The following is a 12,600-nucleotide window of genomic DNA, read 5'->3' on the forward strand; positions in this document are numbered from 1 at the left end:
CATCTGTTGCTGGTGTTCATGCATCTGCCTCTGGTGTTCGTGCATTTGCTGCTGGTGTTCATACATCTGTTGCTGGTGTTCGTGCATCTGCCTCTGGTGTTCGTGCATCTGCTGCTGGTGTTCGTACATCTGTTGCTGGTGTTCGTGCATCTGCCTCTGGTGTTCGTGCATCTGCTGCTGGTGTTCGTACATCTGTTGCTGGTGTTCGTGCATCTGCCTCTGGTGTTCGTGCATCTGCTGCTGGTGTTCGTACATCTGTTGCTGGTGTTCGTGCATCTGCCTCTGGTGTTCGTGCATCTGCTGCTGGTGTTCGTACATGTGTTGCTGGTGTTCGTGCATCTGCCTCTGGTGTTCGTGCATCTGCTGCTGGTGTTCGTACATCTGCTGCTGGTGTTCGTGCATCTGCTGCTGGTGTTCGTGCATCTGCTGCTGGTGTTCGTACATCTGCTGCTGGTGTTCGTGCATCTGCTGCTGGTGTTCGTGCATCTGCCTCTGGTGTTCGTGCATCTGCTGCTGTTGTTCGTGCATCTGCTGCTGGTGTTCGTACATCTGCTGCTGGTGTTCGTACATCTGCTGCTGGTGTTCATAAATCTGTTGCTGGTGTTCGTGCATCTGCTGCTGGTGTTCGTGCATCTGCTGCTGGTGTTCGTACATCTGCTGCTGGTGTTCGTACATCTGCTGCTGGTGTTCGTACATCTGTCTCTGGTGTTCATACATCTGTTGCTGGTGTTCGTACATCTGCTGCTGGTGTTCATAAATCTGTTGCTGGTGTTCGTGCATCTGTCTCTGGTGTTCATACATCTGTTGCTGGTGTTCGTGCATCTGTCTCTGGTGTTCGTGCATCTGCTGCTGGTGTTCGTGCATGTCTCTGGTGTTCGTACATCTGCTGCTGGTCTTCGTGCATCTGTCTCTGGTGTTCGTGCATCTGCTGCTGGTGTTCGTGCATCTGTCTCTGGTGTTCGTACATCTGTTGCTGGTGTTCGTGCATCTGTCTCTGGTGTTCGTACATCTGTTACTGGTGTTCGTGCATCTGTCTCTGGTGTTCGTGCATCTGCTGCTGGTGTTCGTGCATCTGTCTCTGGTGTTCGTGCATCTGCTGCTGGTGTTCGTGCATGTCTCTGGTGTTCGTACATCTGTTGCTGGTGTTCGTGCATCTGTCTCTGGTGTTCGTGCATCTGCTGCTGGTGTTCGTGCATCTGTCTCTGGTGTTCGTGCATCTGCTGCTGGTGTTCGTGCATCTGTCTCTGGTGTTCGTGCATCTGCTTCTGGTGTTCGTGCATCTGTCTCTGGTGTTCGTACATCTGTTACTGGTGTTCGTGCATCTGTCTCTGGTGTTCGTGCATCTGCTGCTGGTGTTCGTGCATCTGTCTCTGGTGTTCGTACATCTGTTGCTGGTGTTCGTGCATCTGTCTCTGGTGTTCGTGCATCTGCTGCTGGTCTTCGTGCATCTGCCTCTGGTGTTCGTGCATCTGCTGCTGGTGTTCGTGCATCTGTCTCTGGTGTTCGTGCATCTGTTGCTGGTGTTCGTGCATCTGTCTCTGGTGTTCGTACATCTGTTACTGGTGCTCGTGCATCTGTCTCTGGTGTTCGTGCATCTGCTGCTGGTGTTCGTGCATCTGCTGCTGGTGTTTGTGCATCTGCCTCTGGTGTTCGTGCATCTGCTGCTGGTGTTCGTACATCTGTGAACCAACACACGGTGACCCAGCCACTGGAGGAAGCGTATGTTCCAAGAGCTGCCATGTTGCTGGGTCTGTCCCAGCCCGTGTTGCTGGGTCTGTCCCAGCCCGTGTTGCTGGGTCTGTCCCAGTCCGTGTTGCTGGGTCTGTCCCAGCCCGTGTTGCTGGGTCTGTCCCAGCCCGTGTTGCTGGATCTGTCCCAGTCCGTGTTGCTGGGTCTGTCCCAGCCCGTGTTGCTGGGTCTGTCCCAGTCCGTGTTGCTGGGTCTGTCCCAGCCCGTGTTGCTGGGTCTGTCCCAGCCTATGGGAGGGTCTGTCCCAGTCCGTGTTGCTGGGTCTGTCCCAGCCTATGGGAGGGTCTGGCTCACTTACGTGTCATCCAACACGCCACAACACAACACACCACAATACAACAACGCAACACAACAGAACACTACAACACAACACAACAACATCACAACACAACACTACAACACAGCAACAGCACAACAGAACACCACAACACAACACAAAACCATAACACAACACACCACAACACACCACAACACCATAAGAGAACACAATACCATCACAAAACAACTCAACACAACACAACACCACAACACAAAACCATAACACAAGACAACACCACAACACAACACCATAACACAACACAGCACCAACACATCACAACACAACTCAACACAGCACAACACAACACCACAACACAACACAACACTATAACACAACACAACACCAACACAACACAACACCACAACACAACCCAAAACCATAATACAACAACACAACACAACACAACACCACAACACGACACAACACAGCACCAACACAAGACAAGACAACGCAACACAAGGATGTTGCCCGTGGCCAGAGGAGCTAGCTAGTCTGACCTCCATGTTGTTTGGTCACATCTTGGAACTTGTGGTTTAGTTATCGTCATTATAACTTGTGGTTTAGTTATCGTCATTATAACTTGTGGTTTAGTTATCGTCATTATAACTTGTGGTTTAGTTATCATCATTATAACTCGTGGTTTAGTTATCATTATAACTTGTGGTTTAGTTATCGTCATTATAACTTGTGGTTTAGTTATCATTATAACTTGTGGTTTAGTTATCGTCATTATAACTTGTGGTTTAGTTATCATCATTATAACTCGTGGTTTAGTTATCATTATAACTTGTGGTTTAGTTATCGTCATTATAACTTGTGGTTTAGTTATCATTATAACTTGTGGTTTAGTTATCATTATAACTTGTGGTTTAGTTATCGTCATTGTGAATTAGTGTACAGCCAGTTGTACATGCCTCGTGTTCACTGTTCATTGTTCTTCCTGTCTGTCATCTCCGGGGATGAAGGTCTTATATACAGAGGAGGCAACATACTGTTGTAGTTGTAGTTGACGTTGCCTGGTGTATATGGTGGCAGTTGTCGTACGTCATCACATAGTGTTGTAGTTGTAGTTGTGATGGTTGACGTTGCCTGGTGTATATGGTGGCAGTTGTCGTACGTCATCACATAGTGTTGTAGTTGTAGTTGTGATGGTTGACGTTGCCTGGTATACATGGTGGCAGTTGTCGTACGTCATCACATAGTGTTGTAGTTGTAGTTGTGATGGTTGACGTTGCCTGGTGTATATGGTGGCAGTTGTCGTACGTCATCACATAGTGTTGTAGTTGTAGTTGTGATGGTTGACGTTGCCTGGTGTATATGGTGGCAGTTGTCGTACGTCATCACATACTGTTGTAGTTGTAGTTGTGATGGTTGACGTTGCCTGGTATATATGGTGGCAGTTGTCGTACGTCATCACATAGTGTTGTAGTTGTAGTTGTGATGGTTGACGTTGCCTGGTGTATATGGTGGCAGTTGTCGTACGTCATCACATAGTGTTGTAGTTGTAGTTGTGATGGTTGACGTTGCCTGGTGTATATGGTGGCAGTTGTCGTACGTCATCACATAGTGTTGTAGTTGTAGTTGTGATGGTTGACGTTGCCTGGTATACATGGCAGTTGTCGTACGTCATCACATAGTGTTGTAGTTGTAGTTGTGATGGTTGACGTTGCCTGGTGTATATGGTGGCAGTTGTCGTACGTCATCACATAGTGTTGTAGTTGTAGTTGTGATGGTTGACGTTGCCTGGTATATATGGTGGCAGTTGTCGTACGTCATCACATAGTGTTGTAGTTGTAGTTGTGATGGTTGACGTTGCCTGGTATATATGGTGGCAGTTGTCGTACGTCATCAGCTTCTCCTCAAACCTTGTTATTACGTCATCACGACGTTCAACGTTAACTTCACCTGAAATTATGAAAATAACTTTACCCACTTTACCCTTGAGGTGTTGTTGTTGTTGTTGTTGTTGTTGTTGTTGTTGTTGTTGTTGTGATGATGAAGTTCTTATTGCTACAATACTGCTGATGGCGCCGGGTGATCTGGCAGCGGCGCTCGCATGTGTATGTGTGTGACGGTACGAGAAGTTGGGCCGGCCCAGTGTGGCTCCGCCTCTGCACGTGCGTGCACACATCAGGATGTTCTCCACGTGTTATGTTCTCCGGTGAATAAAGAACTCGCTGGCGGCTACACTGGGAGGGGGGGGCCAGCATGGAGGCTGAATGTCCCCCCACTTTGAAAATCAGGGGGGTGGGGGGGCCAACCCCCCCATTTTGTTTCTCTTTACTGCAGTGGGGGTGGGTCGGCCCTCCCGGCCCACCCCCACTGTAGGGGTGGGTCGGCCCTCCCGGCCCACCCCCACTGTAGGGGTGGGTCGGCCCTCCTGTCCCACCCCCACTGTAGGGGTGGGTCGGCCCTCCCGGCCCACCCCCACTGTAGGGGTGGGTCGGCCCTCCCGGCCCACCCCCACTGTAGGGGTGGGTCGGCCCTCCTGTCCCACCCCCACAGTGGAGGTGAGGCGCCTCGCTTCTGGAACTTGAAATTATTGAAGCAATTATACTGTGGGAGATGACGTATCATGGACGTAACACGGATTAACATTGTATTGCTGTGTTAAGTGTCGCAGGTAACACGACTTAAGATATTGTTTGCTGTGTTAATTGTACAGATAACGAATTAACATTGTATTGCTGTGTTAAGTGTCACAGGTAACACGATTTAAGATATTGTATTGCTGTGTTAAGTGTCACAGGTAACACGACTTAAGATATTGTGTTGCTGTGATAAGTGTACAGATAACGTATTAATATTGTATTGCTGTGTTAAGTGTCACAGGTAACACGATTTAAGATATTGTATTGCTGTGTTAAGTGTCACAGGTAACACGACTTAAGATATTGTGTTGCTGTGATAAGTGTACAGATAACGTATTAATATTGTATTGCTGTGTTAAGTGTCACAGGTAACACGATTTAAGATATTGTATTGCTGTGTTAAGTGTCACAGGTAACACGACTTAAGATATTGTGTTGCTGTGATAAGTGTACAGATAACGTATTAATATTGTATTGCTGTGTTAAGTGTCACAGGTAACACGATTTAAGATATTGTATTGCTGTGTTAAGTGTCACAGGTAACACGAATTAACATTGTATTGCTGTGTTAAGTGTCACAGGTAACATGGCTTAAGATACTGTATTGCTGTGTTAAGTGTCACAGGTAACATGGCTTAAGATACTGTATTGCTGTGTTAAGTGTCACAGGTAACTTGGCTTAACATAATATATTGCTTTGTTAATTGCCACAAGTAAATTGTAGTTTGTCATGGTTTCTGTTAGTTAGTTAGCTATATTAGGTTTGGTTTGGTACTGTTCCTCCTGTGTTAACTTCCACGACTGGCCACATGGTGTTCCTCCTGTGTAGGTGCAGGCTGGCTGGCCAGTGTTGTGGTCAGGAAGGTAGGCAGGTGTAGGTGCAGGCTGGCTGGCCAGTGTTGTGGTCAGGAAGGTAGCCAGGTGTAGGTGCAGGCTGGCTGGCCAGTGTTGTGGTCAGGAAGGTAGCCAGGTGTAGGTGCAGGCTGGTTGGCTAGTGTTGTGGTCAGGAAGGTAGCCAGGTGTAGGTGCAGGCTGGCTGGCCAGTGTTGTGGTCAGGAAGGTAGGCAGGTGTAGGTGCAGGCTGGCTGGCCAGTGTTGTGGTCAGGAAGGTAGCCAGGTTTAGGTGCAGGCTGGCTGGCCAGTGTTGTGGTCAGGAAGGTAGGCAGGTCTAGGTGCAGGCTGGCTGGCCAGTGTTGTGGTCAGGAAGGTAGGCAGGTGTAGGTGCAGGCTGGTTGGCCAGTGTTGTGGTCAGGAAGGTAGGCAGGTGTAGGTGCAGGCTGGTTGGCTAGTGTTGTGGTCAGGAAGGTAGCCAGGTGTAGGTGCAGGCTGGCTGGCCAGTGTTGTGGTCAGGAAGGTAGCCAGGTGTAGGTGCAGGCTGGTTGGCTAGTGTTGTGGTCAGGAAGGTAGCCAGGTGTAGGTGCAGGCTGGTTGGCCAGTGTTGTGGTCAGGAAGGTAGGCAGGTGTAGGTGCAGGCTGGCTGGCCAGTGTTGTGGTCAGGAAGGTAGGCAGGTGTAGGTGCAGGCTGGCTGGCCAGTGTTGTGGTCAGGAAGGTAGGCAGGTGTAGGTGCAGGCTGGTTGGCTAGTGTTGTGGTCAGGAAGGTAGCCAGGTGTAGGTGCAGGCTGGCTGGCCAGTGTTGTGGTCAGGAAGGTAGCCAGGTGTAGGTGCAGGCTGGTTGGCTAGTGTTGTGGTCAGGAAGGTAGCCAGGTGTAGGTGCAGGCTGGTTGGCCAGTGTTGTGGTCAGGAAGGTAGGCAGGTGTAGGTGCAGGCTGGCTGGCCAGTGTTGTGGTCAGGAAGGTAGGCAGGTGTAGGTGCAGGCTGGTTGGCCAGTGTTGTGGTCAGGAAGGTAGGCAGGTGTAGGTGCAGGCTGGTTGGCTAGTGTTGTGGTCAGGAAGGTAGCCAGGTGTAGGTGCAGGCTGGCTGGCCAGTGTTGTGGTCAGGAAGGTAGGCAGGTGTAGGTGCAGGCTGGCTGGCCAGTGTTGTGGTCACGAAGGTAGCCAGGTTTAGGTGCAGGCTGGCTGGCCAGTGTTGTGGTCAGGAAGGTAGGCAGGTGTAGGTGCAGGCTGGCTGGCCAGTGTTGTGGTCAGGAAGGTAGCCAGTTGTAGGTGCAGGCTGGCTGGCCATTGTTGTGGTCAGGAAGGTAGGCAGGTGTAGGTGCAGGCTGGCTGGCCAGTGTTGTGGTCAGGAAGGTAGCCAGGTGTAGGTGCAGGCTGGCTGGCCAGTGTTGTGGTCAGGAAGGTAGCCAGGTTTAGGTGCAGGCTGGCTGGCCAGTGTTGTGGTCAGGAAGGTAGCCAGGTGTAGGTGCAGGCTGGCTGGCCAGTGTTGTGGTCAGGAAGGTAGCCAGGTGTAGGTGCAGGCTGGCTGGCCAGTGTTGTGGTCAGGAAGGTAGCCAGGTTTAGGTGCAGGCTGGCTGGCCAGTGTTGTGGTCAGGAAGGTAGCCAGGTGTAGGTGCAGGCTGGCTGGCCAGTGTTGTGGTCAGGAAGGTAGGCAGGTGTAGGTGCAGGCTGGTTGGCTAGTGTTGTGGTCAGGAAGGTAGCCAGGTGTAGGTGCAGGCTGGCTGGCCAGTGTTGTGGTCAGGAAGGTAGGCAGGTGTAGGTGCAGGCTGGCTGGCCAGTGTTGTGGTCAGGAAGGTAGCCAGGTTTAGGTGCAGGCTGGCTGGCCAGTGTTGTGGTCAGGAAGGCAGGCAGGTGTAGGTGCAGGCTGGCTGGCCAGTGTTGTGGTCAGGAAGGTAGCCAGGTGTAGGTGCAGGCTGGCTGGCCAGTGTTGTGGTCAGGAAGGTAGCCAGGTGTAGGTGCAGGCTGGCTGGCCAGTGTTGTGGTCAGGAAGGTAGCCAGGTGTAGGTGCAGGCTGGCTGGCCAGTGTTGTGGTCAGGAAGGTAGCCAGGTGTAGGTGCAGGCTGGCTGGCCAGTGTTGTGGTCAGGAAGGTAGCCAGGTGTAGGTGCAGGCTGGCTGGCCAGTGTTGTGGTCAGGAAGGTAGCCAGGTGTAGGTGCAGGCTGGCTGGCCAGTGTTGTGGTCAGGAAGGTAGCCAGGTGTAGGTGCAGGCTGGCTGGCCAGTGTTGTGGTCAGGAAGGTAGCCAGGTGTAGGTGCAGGCTGGCTGGCCAGTGTTGTGGTCAGGAAGGTAGCCAGGTGTAGGTGCAGGCTGGCTGGCCAGTGTTGTGGTCAGGAAGGTAGCCAGGTGTAGGTGCAGGCTGGCTGGCCAGTGTTGTGGTCAGGAAGGTAGCCAGGTGTAGGTGCAGGCTGGCTGGCCAGTGTTGTGGTCAGGAAGGTAGCCAGGTGTAGGTGCAGGCTGGCTGGCCAGTGTTGTGGTCAGGAAGGTAGCCAGGTGTAGGTGCAGGCTGGCTGGCCAGTGTTGTGGTCAGGAAGGTAGCCAGGTGTAGGTGCAGGCTGGCTGGCCAGTGTTGTGGTCAGGAAGGTAGCCAGGTGTAGGTGCAGGCTGGCTGGCCAGTGTTGTGGTCAGGAAGGTAGCCAGGTGTAGGTGCAGGCTGGCTGGCCAGTGTTGTGGTCAGGAAGGTAGCCAGGTGTAGGTGCAGGCTGGCTGGCCAGTGTTGTGGTCAGGAAGGTAGCCAGGTGTAGGTGCAGGCTGGCTGGCCAGTGTTGTGGTCAGGAAGGTAGCCAGGTGTAGGTGCAGGCTGGCTGGCCAGTGTTGTGGTCAGGAAGGTAGCCAGGTGTAGGTGCAGGCTGGCTGGCCAGTGTTGTGGTCAGGAAGGTAGCCAGGTGTAGGTGCAGGCTGGCTGGCCAGTGTTGTGGTCAGGAAGGTAGCCAGGTGTAGGTGCAGGCTGGCTGGCCAGTGTTGTGGTCAGGAAGGTAGCCAGGTGTAGGTGCAGGCTGGCTGGCCAGTGTTGTGGTCAGGAAGGTAGCCAGGTGTAGGTGCAGGCTGGCTGGCCAGTGTTGTGGTCACGAAGATAGCCAGGTGTAGGTGCAGGCTGGCTGGCCAGTGTTGTGGTCAGGAAGGTAGCCAGGTGTAGGTGCAGGCTGGCTGGCCAGTGTTGTGGTAGGTTGTAGTTGTTGCGATCATGTGACGACACGGGAATGGTCAGGGGGCGGAGCCAACCTGGGTAGGAGGCAGTAGGTGATGGAGGGAGTGATGGAGGGAGGGAGGGAGTGAGGGAGGGAGTGAGGGAGGGAGGGAGGGCAGTGCTCAGGGTCAGCCATGTTCCCTCCTGCCCACCGCCTCCCGGCTCCACCTCACCATCATACCTGGCTCAACCTCCACTAGTGTTGTATCTCGCCGCAGCCGCAGCCACCGTCGTCCGCTGGTCAGCAGTAGAGAGTGCAGGAGCGCCTCCTAGCCTAGCCTAGCCTAGCCAAGCCTAGCCTAGCCTAACCTAGCCGGAGTCGTGCTACACCACAGGACGTTGACTGAGGTAATATTGTCCCCCACCTACCATGTCTGCCTGCCTGCCTGGCGGGGCAGGTTCCTGTGTTAACCTTCCTCTCAAGTGGCACACTATGTGTACATGCTCACGTCATCATCAGCAGGTGGTGGCAGAACAAGTGGTGTGGTTGCCATAGTTTTAGTAACGTGTAAAGTTGGTGTTGTGAGTGACCAAAATGTAACACGTCATTAAGGTACTGTAGTGTGACCCGCAGTCAGCCTGCACGTAGTGTCAGTACCCACAGTCAGCCTGCACGTATTGTGAGTACCCACAGTCAGCCTGCACGTAGTGTCAGTACCCGCAGTCAGCCTGCACGTAGTGTGAGTACCCACAGTCAGCCTGCACGTAGTGTCAGTACCCGCAGTCAGCCTGCACTTAGTGTGAGTACCCACAGTCAGCCTGCACGTAGTGTCAGTACCCGCAGTCAGCCTGCACGTAGTGTCAGTACCCGCAGTCAGCCTGCACGTAGTGTCAGTACCCGCAGTCAGCCTGCACGTAGTGAGTACCCACAGTCAGCCTGCACGTAGTGTCAGTACCCGCAGTCAGCCTGCACGTAGTGTGAGTACCCACAGTCAGCCTGCACGTAGTGTCAGTACCCGCAGTCAGCCTGCACGTAGTGTCAGTACCCGCAGTCAGCCTGCACGTAGTGTCAGTACCCGCAGTCAGCCTGCACGTAGTGAGTACCCACAGTCAGCCTGCACGTAGTGTCAGTACCCGCAGTCAGCCTGCACGTAGTGTGAGTACCCACAGTCAGCCTGCACGTAGTGTCAGTACCCGCAGTCAGCCTGCACGTAGTGTGAGTACCCGCAGACAGCCTGCACGTAGTGTCAGTACCCGCAGTCAGCCTGCACTTAGTGTGAGTACCCGCAGTCAGCCTGCACGTAGTGTGAGTACCCGCAGACAGCCTGCACTTAGTGTGAGTACCCACAGTCAGCCTGCACGTAGTGTCAGTACCCGCACCACTCTGTTGTGCTGACACCTCGTGAGAGAAAACGACGTACATGTTGGCAGGCAGAACCCGTGGCTGCTCCTGGCCTGGCCCGCCTCTGGGAAACTCTGACAAGTGAAAGGAAATTGGTGATCCCCTTGTTCTGTGGAGATAGTGGCCCTAGACGAAGGTTGTTCTGTGGAGATAGTGGCCCTAGACGAAGGTTGTTCTGTGGAGATAGTGGCCCTAGACGAAGGTTGTTCTGTGGAGATAGTGGCCCTAGACGAAGGTTGTTCTGTGGAGATAGTGGCCCTAGACGAAGGTTGTTCTGTGGAGATAGTGGCCCTAGACGAAGGTTGTTCTGTGGAGATAGTGGCCCTAGACGAAGGTTGTTCTGTGGAGATAGTGGCCCTAGACGAAGGCTGTTCTGTGGAGATAGTGGCCCTAGACGAAGGTTGTTCTGTGGAGATAGTGGCCCTAGACGAAGGTTGTTCTGTGGAGATAGTGGCCCTAGACGAAGGTTGTTCTGTGGAGATAGTGGCCCTAGACGAAGGCTGTTCTGTGGAGATAGTGGCCCTAGACGAAGGCTGTTCTGTGGAGATAGTGGCCCTAGACGAAGGTTGTTCTGTGGAGATAGTGGCCCTAGACGAAGGTTGTTCTGTGGAGATAGTGGCCCTAGACGAAGGTTGTTCTGTGGAGATAGTGGCCCTAGACGAAGGTTGTTCTGTGGAGATAGTGGCCCTAGACGAAGGTTGTTCTGTGGAGATAGTGGTCCTAGACGAAGGTAATCTACCCCTGTTTCTGTTCACGAGAAGCAGACGTGGTTCATACATTTGTCGCTGTGTGGCTGGAAAGAGGCTGTAGGTGTAGCTGTCTGGCAAGAAAGAGGCTGTAGGTGTAGCTGTCTGGCCGGTACGGGGTGTAGGTGTAGCTGTCTGGCCGGTACGGGGTGTAGGTGTAGCTGTCTAGCAGGAACGAGGCTGTAGGTGTATCTGTCTGGCACGTAAGGAGTGTAGGTGTAGCTGTCTGGTTGGTACGGGGTGTAGGTGTAGCTGTCTGGCAGGAACGAGGCCGTAGGTGTAGCTGTCTGGCCGGTTTGGAGTGTAGGTGTAGCTGTCTGGCAGGAACGAGGCTGTAGATGTAGCTGTCTGGGCGGTACGGGGTATAGGTGTAGCTGTCTGGCCGGCACGGGTTGTAGGTGTAGCTGTTTGGCAGGAACGAGGCTGTAGGTGGAGCTGTCTGGTAGGAACAAGGCTGTGGGTGTAGCTGTCTGGCAGGTAAGGGGTGTTGGAGTAGCTGTCTGACAGGTACAGGGTGTATGTGTAGCTGTCTGGCAGATACGTGGTGTAGGTGTAGCTGTCTGGCAGGTATGAGGCTGTAAGTGTAGCTGTCTGGCCGGTACGGGTAGAGGTGTAGCTGTCTGGCCGGTATGGGATGTAGGTGTAGCTGTCTGGCCGGTTCGAGGCTGCAGGTGTAGCTGTCTGGCAGGCACGGGGTGTAGGTGTAGCTGTCTGCCCAGTACGGGGTTTAGGTGTAGCTGTCTGGTCGGTATGAGGCTGTAGGTGTAGCTGTCTGGCAGGTACGGGGTGTAGGCGTAGCTGTCTGGCAGGTACGGGTTGTAGGTGTAGCTGTCTGGCTGGTACGGGGTGTAGGTGTAGCTCTCTGGCAGGCACGGGGTGTAGGTGTAGCTGTCTGGCTGGTACGAGGCTGTAGGTGTACCTGTCTGGCAGGTACGGGGGTGTAGGTGTGGCTATCTGGCAGTTACGGGTTGTAGGTATAGCGGTCTGGCCGGTACGAGGCTGTATGTGTAGCTGTCTGGCAGGTACGGGGGTGTGGGTGAAGCTGTCTGGCAGGTGCGGGTTATAGGTGTAGCTGTCTGGCCGGTACGGGGTGTAAGTGTAGCTGTCTGGCAGGTACGGGTGTATAGGTGTAGCTGTCTGGCCGGTACGGATTGTAGGTGTAGCTTTCTGGCAGGTACTGGGTGTAGGTGTAGCTGTCTAGCCGGCACGGGGTGTAGGTGTAAGTCTGGTAGGTACGGGGGTATAGGTGTAGCTGTGTAGCCGGTACGGGGTGTAGGTGTAGCTGTCTAGCAGGTACGAGGCTGTAGGTGTAGCTGTCTGGCAGGTACGGGTGTATAGGTGTAGCTATCTGGCAAGTACGGTGTGTACGTGTAGCTATCTGGCCGGCACGATGATGTAGATATAGCTGTCTGGCAGGTACGGGGTGTAGGTATACCTGTCTGGCCGGTACGGGGTGTAGGTGTAGCTGTCTGGCAGGGACGGGGGTATAGGTGTAGCTGTCTGGCTGGTACGGGGTGTAGGTGTAGCTGTCTAGCAGGGACGAGGCTATAAGTGTAGCTGTCTGGCAGTTACGGGGGTGTAGGTGTAGCTATCTGGCAGGTATGGAATGTAGGTGTAGTGGTCTGGCCGGTACGAGGCTGTATGTGTAGCTGTCTGGAAGGTACGGAGGTGTAGGTGTAGCTGTCTGGCTGTTACGAGGTGTAGGTGTAGCTGTCTGGCAGGTACTGGATGTAGGTGTAGCTGTCTAGCCGGTGCGGGGTGTAGGTTTACGTTTGGTAGGTACGGGGATATAGGTGTAGCTGTCTGGCCGGTACGGGATGTAGGTGTAGCTGTCCAG

At 53.5% G+C, this 12,600-nt stretch overlaps 1 protein-coding gene across 24 annotated transcripts in view; it reads left to right on the forward strand.

Moving 5' to 3' along the window:
- The first annotated feature begins 8,756 nt into the window (after positions 1 to 8,756).
- Positions 8,757 to 12,600, forward strand: part of Ndae1 (Na[+]-driven anion exchanger 1) — a 680,061-nt gene continuing 676,217 nt past the window's right edge. For 14 of the 24 annotated variants that reach the window (XM_071683724.1, XM_071683696.1, XM_071683715.1 and 11 more), the window contains exon 1: positions 8,848 to 9,023. The gene's annotated coding sequence lies outside the window, so the exon portion shown is untranslated. Of the gene's footprint in view, positions 9,024 to 12,600 lie in introns of all 24 variants that reach the window. The other 10 variants (XM_071683720.1, XM_071683721.1, XM_071683722.1 and 7 more) reach the window with 2 other exon arrangements.

This window comes from Panulirus ornatus, chromosome 37 (genome assembly GCF_036320965.1).
Source record: "Panulirus ornatus isolate Po-2019 chromosome 37, ASM3632096v1, whole genome shotgun sequence".
Classification (NCBI taxonomy): domain Eukaryota; kingdom Metazoa; phylum Arthropoda; class Malacostraca; order Decapoda; family Palinuridae; genus Panulirus; species Panulirus ornatus.